This window comes from Neophocaena asiaeorientalis, unplaced genomic scaffold (assembly GCF_003031525.2).
Source record: "Neophocaena asiaeorientalis asiaeorientalis breed wild unplaced genomic scaffold, Neophocaena_asiaeorientalis_V1.1 scaffold400, whole genome shotgun sequence".
Taxonomy (NCBI): Eukaryota; Metazoa; Chordata; class Mammalia; order Artiodactyla; family Phocoenidae; genus Neophocaena; species Neophocaena asiaeorientalis.
In genome coordinates, this window is record NW_020175089.1 from 3,396,080 (window position 1) to 3,413,506 (window position 17,427).

Sequence of the window (17,427 nt, forward strand, 5' to 3'; positions counted from 1 at the left end):
GAAGAGAAAGGGAAATATCTTCATGCAGCCTCAGGGACAGCAGATTAAATCCCACAAACAACTTGATGAACCGTACAACTGTGAAACACCTGAATAGACAACAAATATTCCCAAAATTGAGACTGTGGGCTTTGGGAGCAACTGTAGACTTGGGGTTTACTTTCTGAATCTGATTTGTTTCTGTATTTATTTTTATATTAGCTTAGTTTTTAGTGCTTGTTATCACTGGTAGATTTGTTTATTGGTCTGGCTGCTCTCTTCTTTTATATATTTTTTTTTTCTTTTTTCTCTTCTGTGAGTGTGTAGTTATATGTTTCTTTGTGTGATTTTGTCTCTTTATGTTTGCTTATACCATTTGTCCCAAGGTTCTGACTGTTCGGTTTCTTTTTGTTTGTTTTTTGTTTTCTTTTTATGAGTGTGTGTGTGTATGCTTCTTTGTGTGATTTTGTCTGTTTAGTTTTGCTTTTACCAATTGGTTTGGGTTCTATCTGTTCTTTATTTTTTCCTATTTTTCTCCCTTTCTTCTGAGCCTTGTGGCTGGTAGGTCTTGGTGATTCAGGTGGGTGTCAAGCCTGAGCCCCTGAGGTGGGAGAGCCAAGTCCAGGACATGGGACCACCACAGACCTCCTGGCCCGATGTAATATCAATCAGCAAAAGCCCTCCCAGAGATCTCCATATCAACACTAAGACACAACTCCACCCAACGGCCAGCAAGCTCCAGTGCTTGATGCCCCATGCCAAACAACTAGCAAGACAGGAACACACACCCACCCATTAGCAGAGAGGCTGCCTAAAGTCATATAAGTTCACAGACACCCCTAAACACACCACCAGATGTGGCCTTACCCACCAGAAGGACAACATCCAGCCCCACCCACCAGAACCAGGAACCAGTCCCTTCCCCCAGGAAGCCAACAAAAGCCACTGACCCAATCTCACCCACTGGGAGCAGACACAAAAAACAATGGGAACTACAACCCTGCAGCCTGGGAAAAGGACAATCAAAACAGATAAGTTAAACAGAAAGTGAAGACAGAGAAATATGCAACAGATGAAGGAGTAAGTAACCAACAAGAGCAAGCAAATAAGACGAAATAGGCAGTCTACCTGAAAAAGAATTCAGAGTAATGATAGTAAACATGATCACAAATCTTAGAAATAGAATAGAGAAAATACAAGAAATGTTTAATAAGGACCTAGAGGAACTAAACAGCAGAAAAACAATGTTGAACAACAAAATAAATGAATTGAAAAATTCTCTAGAAGAAATCTATAGCAGAATAACTGAGGCAGAAACACAGATAAGTGACCTGGAAGATGAAAGAGTGGAAAAAACTTCCACAGAGCAGACTAAAGAAAAAAGAATGAAAGGGATTGAGGACAGTCTCAGAGACCTTTAGGACAACATTAAATGAACCAACATTTGAATAATCATCGTCCCGGAAGAAGAGAAAAAGAAAGGGCCCGAGAAAATATTTGAAGAGATTATGGTTGAAAACTTCCCTAATATGGGAAAGGAAATAAACAATTAAGTACAAGAAGCACAGAGAATCTTATACAGGATAAATCCAAGGAGAAACACAACAAGACACATATTAATCAAACTATCAAAAATTAAAAACAAAGAAGAAATATTAAAAGCAGCAAGGGAAAGAAAAATAACATACAAGAGAATCCCCATAAGGTTAGCAGCTGATCTTTCAGCAAAATCTCTGCAAGCCAGAAGGGAGTGGCACGGCATATTTAAATTGATGAATGGGAAAAACCTACAACCAATATTACTCTACCCAGCAAAGATCTCATTCAGATTTGATGGAGAAGTTGAAACCTTTACAGATAAGCAAAAGTTAAGAGAATTCAGCAAAACCAAACCAGCTTTACAACAAATGCTAAAGGAACTTCTGAAGGGAGGAAACACAGAGAAGGAAAAGACCCACGAAAACAAACCAAAAACAATTCAGAAAATGGTAAGAGGAAAAAAAATATCAATAATTACTTTAAATGTAAATGGATTAAATGCTCCAAGAAAACACAGACTGGATGAATGGATACAAAAACAAAACCCGTATGTATGCTTTCTACAAGAGATCCATTTCAGACCTAGGGACACATGCAGACGGGAAGTGGGGGATGGAAAAAGATATTCCATGCAAACGGAAATCAAAAGAAAGCTGGAGTAGGAATTCTCATATCAGAAAAAATAGACTTTAAAATAAAGACTATTACAAGAGAGAAAGAAGGACACTGCAAAATGATCAAGGGATCAATCCAAGAAGAAAACATAACAATTATAAATATTTATGAACCTATCATAGGAGCACCTCAATACATAAGAAAAATGCTAACAGCCATAAAAGGAGTAATTGATATAACATAAAAATAGTAGGGGATTTTAACACCACACTTTCACCAATGGACAGATCATACAAAATGAAAATAAAGGAAAACAAGCTTTAAATGACACATTAGGTCAGATGGACTTAATTGATATTTATAGGATCTTCCATCCAAAAACAACAAAATACACCTTCTTCTCAAATGCTCATGGAACATTCTCCAGGATAGATCATATCTTGGGTCACAAATCAAGCCTCGGATAATATAAGAAAATTAAAATCATGTCAAGCATCTTTTCCAACCACTACGTTATGAGACTAGATATCAATTACAGTAAAAAATCTGTAAAATATACAAACACATGGAGGCTAAACAATACGCTACTAAATAACCAAGAGATCACTGAAAAAATCAAAGAGGAAATCAAAAAAAATACCTAGAAACAAATGAGAGTGAAAACACAATGACCCAAAACCTATGGGATGCAGCAAAATCAGTTCTAAGAGGGAATATTTTAGCAATAAAATCCTACGTTAAGAAACAAGAAACATCTCAAATAAACAAAAGAACCTTACACCTAAAGCAATTAGAGAAAGAACAAAAAAAAAAAAAAAAAAAAAAAAAAAACCAAAAAGAAAAAGAATTGATAGACCATTAGCCAGACTCATCAAGAAAAAAAGGGAGAAGACTCAAATCAACAGAATTAGAAATGAAAAAGGAGAAGTAACAACTGACACTGCAGATATACAAAGGATCATGAGAGATTACTACAAGCAACTCTATGCCAATAAAATGGACAAACTGGAAGAAATGGACAAATTCTTAGAAAAGTACAACCTTCCAAGACTGAACCAGGAAGAAATAAAAAATATGAACAGACCAATCACAAGCATGGAAATTGAAACTGTGATTAAAGATCTTCCAGCTAACAAAAGCCTAGGACCAGATGGCTTCACAGGCGAATTCTCTCAAACATTTAGAGAAGAGCTAAACCTATCCTTCTCAAACTCTTCCAAAATATAGCAGAGGGAGAAACACTCCCAAACTCATTCTACGAGGCCAACATCACCCTGATAACAAAATGAGACAAAGATGTAACAAAGAAAGAAAACTACAGGCCAATATCACTGATGAACATAGATGCAAAAATCCTCAACAAAATACTAGGAAACAGAATCCAGCAGCACATTAAAAGGATCATACACCATGATCAAGTGAGTTATCCCAGGAATGCAAGGATTCTTCAGTATATGCAAATCAATCAATGTGATACACCATATTAATAAAATGAAGGATAAAATCCATATGATAATCTCAATAGATGAAGAAAAAGTTTTCAACAAAATTCAACAAGCATTTATGATAAAAACTCTGCAAAAAGTAGGCATAGAGGGAACCTACCTCAACATAATAAAAGCCATATATGACAAACCCACAGCCAACATTGTTCTAAATGTTGAAAAACTGAAATCATTTCCTCTAAGATCAGGAACAAGACAAGGTTGCACCTCTCAACACTATTATTCAACATAGTTTTGGAAGTTTTAGCCACAGCAATCAGAGAAGAGAAAGAAATAAAAAGAATCCACGTCAGAAAAGATGAAGTAAAGCTGTCACTGTTTGCAGATGACATGACACTATACATAGAGAACCCTAAAGATGCTACCTACAAACTAGTAGAGCTAATCAGTAAATTTGGTAAAGTAGCAGGATACAAAATTAATGCAGAGAAATCTCTTGCATTCCTGTACACTAATGATGAAAAATCTGAAAGAGAAATTAAAGAAACACTCCCATTTACAATTGCAATAAAAGAATAACATACCTAGGAATAAACCTACCTAAGGAGACAAAAGACCTGTATGCCGAAAACTATAAGACTGATTAAAGAAATTAAAGATGATACAAACAGATGGAGAGGTATACCATGTTCTTGGATTGGAAGAATCAACATTGTGAAAATGACTATACTACTTAAAGTAATCTACAGATTCAATGTAATCCCTATCAAACTACCAGTGGCATTTTTCACAGAACTAGAACAAAAAATTTTGCAATTTGTATGGAAACACAAAAGACCCTGAACAGCCAAAGAAACCTTGAGAAAGAAAAATGGAGCTGGAGGAATCAGGCTCCCTGACTTCAGACTATACTACAAAGCTACAGTGATGAACACAGTATGGTACTAGCACAAAAACAGATATATAGATCAATGTAACAGGCTAGAAAGCCCATGGATAAACCAATGCACATATGGTCACCTTATCATTGACAAAGGAGGCAAGAATATACAATGGAGAAAAGACAGCCTCTTCAAAAAGTGGCGCTGGGGAAACTGGACAGCTATATGTGAAAGAATAAAATTAGAACACTCTCTAACAACATACACAAAAATAAACTCAAAATGAATTACTGACCTAAATGTAAGGCCAGACACTATAAAACTCTTAGAGGAAAACAGGCAGAACACTCTATGACATAAATCACAGCAAGATCCTATTTGACCCACATCCTAGAGAAATGGAAATAAAAACAAAAATAAACAAATGGGACCTAATGAAACTTCAAAGCTGTTACATAGCAAAGGAAACCATAAACAAGATGAAAAGACAACCTTCAGAAATGGAGAAAATATTTGCAAATGAAGCAATGGACTAAGGATTAATCTCCAAAATATACAAGCAGCCTGTGCACCTCACTATCAAAAAAACAAACAACTCAATCCAAAAATGGACAGAAGACCTAAATAGACATTTCTCCAAAGAAGACATACAGCTTGCCAACAAACACATGAAAGGACACTCAACATCACTAATCTTTAGAGAAATGCAAATCAAAACCACAATGAAGTATCACCTCACAGTGGTCAGAATGGCCATCATCAAAAAATCTAGAAACAGTAAATGCTGGAGAGGGTGTGGAGAAAAGTGAACCCTCCTGCACTGTTGGTGGGAATGTAAATTGATATAGCCTCTATGGAGAACAGTATGGAGGTTCCTTAAAAAACTACAAATAGAACTACCATATGACCCAGCAATGCCACTCCTGGGCATATACCCTGAGAAAACCATAATTCAAAATGAGACATGTACCACAATGTTCATTGCAGCACTATTTACAATAGCCAGGACATGGAAGCAACCTAAGTGTCCACTGACAGATAAATGGATAAAGAAGATGTGGCCCATATATACAATGGAATATTACTCAGCCATATAAAGAAATGAAACTCAGTTATTTGGAGTGAGATGGATGGACTTAGAGTCTGTCATACCAAGTGAGGTAAGTCAGAAAGAGAAAAACAAATACCGTATGCTAACACATATATATGGAATCTAAAAAAAAGAAAAAAGGTTCTGATGAACCTAGGGACGGGACAGTAATAAAGATGCAAATGTGGAGAATAGACTTCAGGACACAAGGATTGGGAAAGTTAAGTTAGCAAGAAGTGAGAGTAGCATGGACATACATACACTACTAAATGTAGAATAGATAGCTAATGGGAAGCAGCTGCATAGCACAGGGAGATCAGCTTGGTGCTCTGTGATCACCTAGAAGGATGGGATAGGGAGGGTGGTAGTGAGATGCAAGAGGGAGAGGATATGGGGATATATGTATACATAGAGCTGATTCACTTTGTTATACAGCAGAAACTAACACAACATTGTAAAGCAATTATACTCCAATAAAGATGTTTTAAAAATTTAATGAATAAAATAAAAATAATGCATACATATACATATTTGGGTAGGAAAGATCAGATTTAAAAAATATATTTGAATACACATTCAACAGAGTGATGGGAAAGATAGGGATTCAAGTCTACTCTAGTTTGGACATCAAAGGTGGCCTTTCTTATCATTTTTTTCTATGGTTTGAAATTTTTACATCGAGAATGGATTAATGGATAATTTCAAAAACAAGATTTTTCTAACACAAGTAGATGGAATTATGTTAATATAGAAGACAGAATGGAGAAATATTCCAACCTAAAATAGGACTTCCAAAGAATTTTATATAGGATCAATAACTTCTTTCCTAAAATGTCCCACAGAATCACCAAGCTCTGAGCTAACAATGCAGGGGGTGGGGACATGTTATGGGGCATTCCCACAGGAGTTTAAAAAGTTCAGCCCATGTGGGTGAGTCAGACTTTCAAGGAGGTTGCTTTTAAGGTCATTATGTAAGGCAGAATTTTCCTGGTGTCATTATTGCCTTGAAAATATCTTCAGTCACCATGGAGAGTACAAATTGATAGATTTTCCTCCAGCACTGGGACAGATCATAAATTTTCACTGGAGCACCAGATTGTTTGTGACATGCTTTAAGAGTGTACATTGTACAGAAAATAATAGATGGCTTTAAATGTTAGAACCACACCCAGCTTGATGAGACACTCAACCTGAGTGGCATATGGGAACCAAAACACAATGAAGGAACAGCAGATTCACATCTGCTCTTTGCCACTGAGTAGACTGGAAGGTTCATCACTGTAATACTTTTAGTCCTCCCTCCCTCCATCCATCCCTCTCCAGATAGTTGATATTAAAAACACCAAATGAACATACATCCTGACCTCCTGTGTGCAGAGCTGCAGAGCTGTTAGCTATAGCTTTTGCCTCCAGGTCATTCACAATAAATGTCTTCTCAACGAAGTGTGAGGGTCCCTCTTTAGATGTACCTTCCAGTGAAGAAATTAGGTCCAAAGAGGGAAGTCCATATCTCCACAATAAGCATGAAGAAAAAAGCAATGGGCAACAATGTAGAGAAACTAAAAAAATCACCCATGCCTAGAGCAAAGCCATCTCAGCTTTGGATAACTTAGGGTTCCCCAAGTCTGCTTGCCATACAAATGGGTCATAGATCCACAACATAGTATCATGTAGTGCAGATACCAAATAGAGTTTACCAAGTGAAATAACAATTATAAGCAGAGAAGTAGTAGAGTGCACACAGTCTCTGAACCTCTCATTAACCCACACTTGGCCCAGGCATGGATAAAGTGTGTGAACACAGCTGACATTCCAATTATGGGACTCTGACCCATAATAATCTATGTTTTTATAGGGCCAGGGAAAGGGAATAGCTATGAGAATATGTTACTTTGGAATCTTCTGCTCAGGAAAGAGGTCTTGTTATAAGAAATTTCGGGAGTGAGTGCCTGCTATCAGCCAGCTAAGCTAACTCAGACCTGCTGAGTCAGCTCTTTGCTAAACTATCAAAAGGAAATCAGACACCAGGTTCATCCAGATTTCTCTCTTCTTACTGCTTTCTGTTCATGCAAGTTAAAAAGAAAATTGCCTACTATGGAAAGAGGCCTCCAGATGGTACTTGTGCCTCATACCTTTAGTAACCAACTAATCCTCCTTTTATAAACAGGTGGTCACTATCACCAGATATTTGAAGATACAAAAGTACAGATGATATAAGCAGAAATCAATAATACAAGAAAAAACATGAGAAATTTTTAAAGTTCTAATTATGAGAAGACAGTGGACCCATAACTTAAAAATAGGCTACTAAGAAAGGAAACATTCAGAGAACAACAAAGAGCTCTTTATCATTTTTAACATGGCTTCCAAGATAATATATTGAACAGAGAGGCTGACTAATAGAATGGTTATGGCTAAAAAAATCAACCCAAGTAGGGTGCTAGATGATAAATCTCTTCATAATAGCACAAAAAGAAAGAGAGAAAGAGAAAAAAATAAGAAAGGAAAGAAGGAAGGGAGGGAGGGAGGGGAAAAGAAGGAAAGAAAGAGATTAGATTGAAAATGTAAAAATACAATTTAAAATATAAGGAAGATAGTTCCATGATGCCAACATTCATCTGGTAGGAATTCAAGAAAGAGAATGGGGGACAGAAAGAATAACCAAAGAAATAATAAGAGAAAAGTCCTGAGCTAAAGGACTTGAGTCATCAGTTTGAAATGGGCCATCAAAGAAAAAGCAGAAATAATTTTAAGTCATATATAGAGGTACAGACTGCTAAAATATTTATATTAAAAGATAAACTGAAAATCCCAAAAGTAAAAAAGTACCTTATAAACAAAAGAACAAATACTGAAGTGCCATCTGAGTTCTCACTGACAGGGAGTGCTAGTAGACAATGGAGCATTGTTTTCAGATTTCTGAAGGAAAAATATTTAGAACTGAAAATTCTATTCACAGCCAAACCATCATTCAATGTGTGAGGACAAAATTAAGGCTTTAGATAGGTAAGGGATCAAAATATTCAATATCTACTCTGAAAAATGATCCAAGGATATGTCTCAGTGAAATGAAACAATAAATCCAAGAAAGAGAAGGACATGGAACACCTGGAATAGTAGTGAGTAAGATACACTACAAAACCACAAAACTTTCAATTGAATCTAAGCAACTGCTGGTAATATGCATAGGACACTTTAGACAGTATTAATAATAAAAATATTAAATAGCGAGGACATAATGTAACATATAATAACAATCCCAGATTTCCAATAAACCAAAAGGGAGGAAGAGGTTAATTTGCTAAAGATCTTGCCTTGTTCAGGTTATAGGTAATAAATATTGATTAATGCTTGATCTTATAGACATCAGTATAAACATAAAACTAACAAATAGAAAAATAAATATAAGATGTTGCTTCAGTTATCTACCACTGCTTTAGCATCTGTAACTTAAAACAACAATAATCATTCCTTTTTTCTCTCTCATGGTTTGGGGGATGACTGAGCACAACTAGGCATGAAGGCTCCTCACCTACACATGTCAGTAGTTGCTGAGTCTCTGCTGAGACCTCAGCTGGAGCTATTACTCAGAACACCTGCCATTACCTGCATGTGGCCTCGCCATGCAAATGGAGCTTCTTGTAGCATGGTGTCTGGGTTCCAATGGCAAGGATCCTGAGAGAGAGAGAGAGAAAGTTGAGAGAGAGAGAGAGCTGGACAGAAGCTGTGATGCCTGTATCACTTTCTATTTGTTAGAAGTGCATCGTTAAGGCCTGGCCCATATTCAAGAGAAGGGGTTTAGACTCCACTTCTTACTGCAAAAGTGTCAAAGAACTTGAAGACAGAGTTCTGAGTTGTTTCACATATATTATTTCCAAAAAGCAGCTAGTGGTTTAAAAAAGAAAGAGAAGGCTTCCCTGGTGGCGCAGTGGTTGAGAGTCTGCCTGCCGATGCAGGGGACACTGGTTCATGCCCCGGTCTGGGAAGATCCCACATACTGCGGAGCAGCTAGGCCTGTGAGCCATGGCCGCTGAGCCTGTGCGTCCGGAGCCTGTGCTCCGCAACAGGAGAGGCCACAACAGTGAGAGGCCCATGTACCGTAAAAAAAAAAATTAAAAAAAAAATAGTCCTATCAAAAGTCAGAAAGAGAAATGAAACAATAAAAATTAAACACTAGTAAACACAAAATAATATGGCAGCTTTAATGTTTCAAAAATTACAGTGAATATGAATGGCTAATTTCTGCTGTTAAAAACAGAGACTAAAATTAGATTCAAACCAGGACTATCTACAGACTGCAAGCTGTTTTAAGAGACATACCTAATGTATGAAAGGAAATATGACAGCAAAGTGATGAACAAATAATCAAGCAAAGTAAATATCAGACAAAATAGAATTAATGGCAAAAATAACAATTGGGAATAATAAGCTAATGAAATGTTATAAATGCTAATAAAATGATCAAGAAGATAAAATACTCATGAATTTTTATGTAAGGACATCATTTTGAAACATCTGAAACAAAAATGTTGGAAAGGTGAAGAACAGTCAGCTAAACACAGAGTGGAAAACCTTTCACATCATCAGAGATTGACAGATCAAGCACATAATAAATAGCTGAATAAGCAAGCCTGACTTAATAGATATGAATATACTCAAAAAGATACATATTCTTTTCCAAAACCCATGACACATTGTAAAATTTGTCTGATGGCCTCAAAGAAGTTTTCAGGTAAATCCAAAAACTAAAAATCATCTATGCTACATTATATAAATGCAATACAAGAAAACTGGAAATTAGCAACCAAAAGTTGCCCAGCTTGGAATTTAAAACATTCTTCTCTATTACACTTAAATTAAAAGGTAGATCAAAATTGAAAGTATATACCATTTTAATTGAACAAGAGCACAGCAATTCCTATGGGATGCTGTAAATCAATATTAGGAGAAATATTTATAGCCTCAAACTTGACCATGCATCAGAATCAGATGGAGAGCTTGTTAAAATGCAGGTTTTTGGGCCCCATTCCCAGAGTCTCTGATCAAGAGTGCTGGGATGGGGCTGAGAATTTGCATTTTGAGCAAGTTTCCAGATAACATTGAGGCTGCTGGTCCTGGGACCACACTTTGAGAACCACTGTTTTATAGTTTCACTTAAAGGCAGAGGAGGTCTTCTCTGATTACCCTAGACCACCACCTGGTGCATTCCATCCATTTCAAATTTTAGCATCTCATTACAAGTTTTATTTTGGTTTAATTGTTTGCCATCATTTTTCCTCTAAACACATAAGAGATGATAATCATAATGATATGAATAATGATGACAGCGAACGAGCAAAATTTTGTAAATATAGATAAGTTGCCAAATACAGCATAAATTTATATGAAATTAAATGCCATGAATGTCAACAAGTGTTTCCATGTCTATAACCAGAATTTCCTGTGATGATCCAGTGGTTCTCCAACCTGGCTGCACACTGGCATTACCTGGGGAGTTTTGATAAGGACCAATGCCTAGATCTCAACTCAGATTGTGATTTAATTGGCCTGGAGTGTGGCTTAAGCCTAAGGAGTTTTAAAAGCTCCTAGGTGGTACCTATCTGCAGCCAAGATTGAGAACCACTGATCTATAACAAGGAAATCAAGTCAGAGATGACTACATCTTTCCCTTACTCTTAAAGGACAATCAAGCTATACATAAGTTTGGATACCAATTCCTGCCATCTCATGGATTCAATGGGAGTTTTGTCTGCTGAGGAAAAGCAGATACAACCCTCCAGCCTCCAGAAAAGACATTGCTTTATGGTTCGTTGCTGCCCCACTCCCAACATATTTCACAGCAATTGTAACAACAGTATGAATTACAGCTGATATGCTTTGAATGTTATTATCCATTTCCCCATATCTTGACATTTGAGATGTAACCAAGAACGTTGCGTCCCCTTGGACTGGTTGAAGGGGGAGATTCTGATTAATGTCCTTTCAACTCCCATAAGAAACACATGGCTTGTATTAAAGACAAGATGAATGAATTGATATATTGGGAACAGCCTGCACATTAGACGAACATGACTTACTAAAGCCAGGAATGTCCTAATGATTAAATCTATCAATGTATGTGAATCAACTTATCTCCTTCAGGGAGAAGCTCTTTTAAATGGGTTGTGTTCTCTATCAAAGCAAAAATCTTCTCCTTCACTGAACAGAAATCATCATTCATCCATGTAACTATGAACATTAGAAATTTAATGAGCTGACAGTACAAAAATAAATTTACCTTATTCTCTGCTCTGATCATTTAAATGTATTATCTTTCAAATACTTAGCTTAAAAATACAAAAATCCATTGCCAAAATTTGTGTTTTTACTAATGTTAAACTTGTCAGATAAAATACAGGACCCCCAGTTAAATTAGAATTTCAAATAAACATCAAATAATTTTTTAGTATAAACACATCCCAAATATTGCATGGGGCATACTTATCCTAAAAAATATATTTTTTATTTATCTGAAATTCTAATTTAACTGGGTGTCCTGTATTTTTATTTGCTAAATCTGGCAACACTAAATACTGTGGACCACATGCTGGAGCCACAGTCTTCAGTTGTAGGGTACTTTTTTTTGGTGGTTATTTGGTCAGAAGACATGGTCTTATCACTAAATCAATACATTAAATTTCTCTGCTGGTAAAAAAAATCGTTCTATAGACAGACAGTACCAACAAGTTAACCTTACTCTGACATGAATGAAAACCATTTCTAAGTGGTTATAGTTTCTAAAACAGAACTCCATCTACAATAAATGTAATTATTTCACTAAAATTGTTTGCATGTGTTTCTTTTCTGCACTGGGCCATGTTCCTGTACCATCTTAGTTGCCTTCATCTGTTACTTTGCAGACTTTTCTTTGCCCATACCTTTGATTTAAATTTATCATGACACATTTTTAAACAATAGCAGGAAACCTCACTTATGACTTTAATTATAAAATGGTGTTATAAAATTATATCCACATTTTATTTTTGGCAGGCTCAGTCCTCATTGAACATGAATATCTCAAGTTGGCCTCCGCAGTTCTCTTTGGTTGATTTCAGTGCTTACTGTATGTAATTGATATAAAAACACAAGTTTAGGAAGCAGTTATTGGAACTTGTTAAAAGAAGTAGCCACATTCATAAATACTTTCAGTTTGCTATGTAACATGCCAAGAGAATTAAATACACACTTTGGGGAATATGGGAGAAATTCTGACTTTTTAAAGAAAAACTGTTGTATTTTGCTCCTATGTTAATTGTTTGACTGTAAGGTCTATAGCTTTGTTTCTTTTCAAATCCCAACCGTGTCTAATAAGAAAAGAAACAAAGTGAACTAGACAAACATGCATCTCTATAAATACCCATTGGCACTTAAATAATTCTATTGTCCTTTCTTAGTGAAAAGAAATAAGAATGTGTCAGTCCTCTATTAGGTATAATAGAAAAAACCACAATAAAATCATAAAAAGCCATCATTGGAAGCCTCAAGTTTAATGCCGCCTGAGGTAATCTCAATAAATTTTAAAAGTAGGAACTTTAAAAATCAAAACTAGTGATTCTCTTCCATTAATGTAGGCAAGTTTCCACATTCCTTTGACTTCAAGGCAAATGTAGTTTATAGCATAAAAGGGCTGCTTCTTTGTTTGCATTTCTCACATACGTACTACCAAAAAGTATATTTCACTTAGCACAGAACAAACAAGTAGAGGGAAAAAAAGAAAGAGAGAGAATTCAATAAATTGTATTTCTAGTACTAATAAAGTGGGGAGGGAGATATTCTCAGCCCTCAACATTTTTTGTTTTTTTGTTGTTGTTGTTTTTTTTTTTGTGGTACCCGGGCCTCTCACTGTTGTGGCCTCTCCCGTTGCGGAGCACAGGCTCCGGACGCACAGGCTCAGTGGCCATGGCTCACGGGCCTAGCCGCTCCGCGGCATGTGGGATCTTCCCGGACCGGGGCATGAACCAGTGTGCCCTGCATCGGCAGGCGGACTCTCAACCACTGCGCCACCAGGGAAGCCCTCAATCTTTTATTTTTAAAATACCTATTTATGGGAATTCCCTGGTGGCGCAGTGGTTAAGAATCTGCCTGCCAATGCAGCGGCCATGGGTTCGAGCCCTGGTCACGGAAGATCCCACATGCCACGGAGCAACTAAGCCCGTGCACCACAACTACTGAGCCTACACTCTAGAGCCCACAGCCACAACTACTGAGCCCAAGTTCCACAACTACTGAAGCCCATGTGCCTAGAGCCTGTGCTCTGTAACAAGAGAAGCCACCACAATAAGAAACCTGCCCACAACAATGAAGAGTAGCCCCCGCTCACCACAACTAGAAAAAGCCCGTGCACAGCAACAAAGGCCCAACATAGCCAAAAATAAATAAATATATTTTTTTAAAATACCTATTTATGCTTTGACAATTATAGGATCTAATCATGCATATGCTGAGGAACCTGAGAAATGTATCTCAGAAAAGAGAATCTGTGACAAGCAACAGCATAATTTAGGTTAACATGAACTAAGAAGTTTCTCCAAGATATAGTCCCAACTTTCAAGCTGTTCATCATCTAACCTGAGCAATACAAGCAGGAAATAATAACGTGCTAAATGGTGTGCTACAAACTCTCAGAACAATAAAGACCAGAAAGGGTAGAGAGCAGTATAACTCAGAAGGTTTTTGAGGCTTAAATTACACTTAGGCAAACATAGATTAAATAAGCCAGCACACGTGGAGATTGGCTGCCGGGGATAATACATCACCTGGTAATTGCCAAAATAGTGAAAAATAAGTGAAAACTAAGACTTAAAGTGGTGTTGGTCATATACAGTACAGTCAGAGCATCTTCAAAGAATAACTCTTTCAAGGAAGAAGAATATAAACTAGAAAACTCAGGGGAATCACATTAATCACTGACTTTCAGAAATGAAGTGACCTAAAAAAAAGACAACTTAGTCTTGGAACCACCAAAGACTATGTCAGAGGAGCCATGGCCCCCTAAAAGACCTTGAAGATGCACTTTCTTTGCTTCTCTTCCTCTATTCCCACTTTACAACCTCTCACAACTCTGATCAGCAAGGCTACCTACAAGATAAATCCACAGTAAACACCAGCATTGCAGCTAATACTAAAGAGCTTTCCTAATAAATTTTTATACTTACAAAGAAAATAGTAGCTGCAATTCCAAAACTATAATCACTGTATACCAAGCATTGTGCTAAGTGTTTGATCGGCATTATATCATATCATCAGCAAAATCCTAATGCACATAATTCTGTTTAATTCATTTTAAAAATGAGAAAACAATGGGCAGAGATAGGGCATAACTTGTCTAAGGTCACACAATTAATAAGAGCTGAACTGAGACTGAAATCCATGACTGCCCAGGTCCCAAACTCACATTCATTTCACTACATCCATGTCACAGAAATTGCTTGGAGAGCATTTATTTCCCCAACATTTTATTATGAAAAATTTCAAACACTAGGAAAGGTGAAAGAATATGATAAACACCCATTTATCTACCCCCTAGATTCTACAATTAACACTTAACTATGCTTGCTTTGTCACATGTGCGTCTGTCTATCCATCCTTCTATCCATTCACCAATCTTATTTTTGATGTGATTAAAAGTAAATTGCAGGCATCAATGGTTTTTACCTGTAAACATTTCAGCATGCAAGCCATTATTGGAGTTCAACATTGTTTTCAGTTGTTTTTGTTTTGAGATAACCTTAAATACAATAAATGTACAAATTTTAAGTGTACAAGTCAATGAGTTTTGACAAAGACATACATCTGTGCAACCCAAGCCCCTATCAAAATACAGAACATTACCATCACCCAGAAGATTCCTTCTCAGTCAATCCCCACCCCATTCCATAGGCACCCATTGTTCTTATTTTTTTCCACCATAGATTATTTTGCTTGTCCTTGGAAAGTGTTTTTAATGTATAGCTCTGGGCTCCACCGCAATCTGCTGAAAAGGAACTTTCATGTGTGAAGTTTAGAAATATGTGTATTTAACAAGCTCATCTGAAGACTGAGAGCCACTGTACTATTCCAGTCTACCTCTCTCTGTGAGATGTGATATAATCCTCTGTTTTATTTACGATCTTTCTATTCTATGATCTTTCTATGTTAACCTAAGGGAAAATTTAATTCCAAATAGTTTTTCCTTAAATTGTTTTTATTCTCAGTAATTGTGCTTACAACAAATTACACCTGTTTAAGGTAAGGAACAATCTGATTTACATAAGTATCACAGAAAGCAAGGTAGAGGCCATTAATTGTGAAAATGAGTCAGCAAAACAGTGCTATTATTGGGAGGGTCCAGTGATATTCATGAATTAAGTGTGGTAATTTCAACAGTTGCATAGGCTGTGAGAAACATTTTGTAATATTAATGTATATTACTTTTGGATTTGTATATTCACAGGTCTTGATGAAACGTGAAGTTTGATGCAGATATTTTACACTGGCAACTAAATAGTCGTTGAACAGTAGCTCTGAAAAGTTTTACTTTTATAAAAATATAACATTTTAATTACATTTTCACAAATTAAGTAAAGTTGATATCCATTAGCTATAATTTTTCTTTTGGCTACTAATTTTGACAAGTAATTTTTTATATTTTAGAAGAAAAATAACTTTTGAAAACAAATGAATAAAATTTTAATTTTTGAAATTTTTTACATTTACCTTAATTTACATTTTGGTGAAAATATTAAAGTTCTGTATACTAATTACAATTTCAACTTATTTTTTAATCTTTTAGATCAATCCAGTGACAATTCTGTCAATTCAATATCAATTTTGTGAAAATCTTGATTAAAAATAGATTTTTCTGAATAAAGGCAAAAAATTAACAATTTAATGATTATGTAGTTCTTTATTATTCATTCAAACATTGTTGATCCATCGATAGAATACTGAGACATTCAGGATAATTAAATTTATCATCTTTGATATTTTGTAAATTTTCAATCATGTTAGTTAAAATAGTAGGATAGAAAATAATTTTGTGTGTTATCTTGATTTATTATTTCCAATTCTAGCAACTAAAATAAATGCAGACTAAAATCATCCTTCTCCCACTATAGACACAAAAACATGTGGATAAAATACAAAAAGAGAGGGAGAGAGAAGGAAAAAAGAAATTTGCATATGCAAGAGGTAAAGAGGAATGAGTGCATGTATTGACACCAGGCCTGTATCAAAATCCTTCATGTGCACTCACAGCTGGAAGGGGAGGTCTTATCATCTGTGAGAAGACAAAGTTATGATTTTGGGCACAGAGGGGGCAAGGTGCTTCTGAACTATCTGCATAAAAGCATACAGTGAAAAGGCTTCTACTTTTGTGAAAGGGGAAATAGAAAAAAACAGCTTTGAGACCTAATAAAGGATCAAGGAAGCTTGTCTTTTCTCAAAATTTTGAGTGAAATAAAGTAGAGTTTTCCCATGAGAAATTAAAATGTCAAACCTAAGAAATCCTAGAGTTTGCACTATTCAAGTGATGTTAGAATTCCAAGCTGATCGGATAATTTAAAATCTCAAGGACCCTAGGCAGAGGCAAAGCAAAGCTCCTATGTAGGTTGCACACAACACCCACAAATACACATACAAATAACTTTTAAACCTTGATGAAGATAAACTCATGTTCAAAAATTACTCAACACGTGAGGAAACAATCTTGCATAAGAGGAAGTCAGCACATATGTCAAACTGGAATATGTATCATACCAAGAATTTGCAATAACAGAATAAGCTGAGAAAGATTAAAAAATAAGTATGTTTCTAATAAAGAGCTAAGAGAAGAAATGGAAACTATAAGGAAAGAACAGAG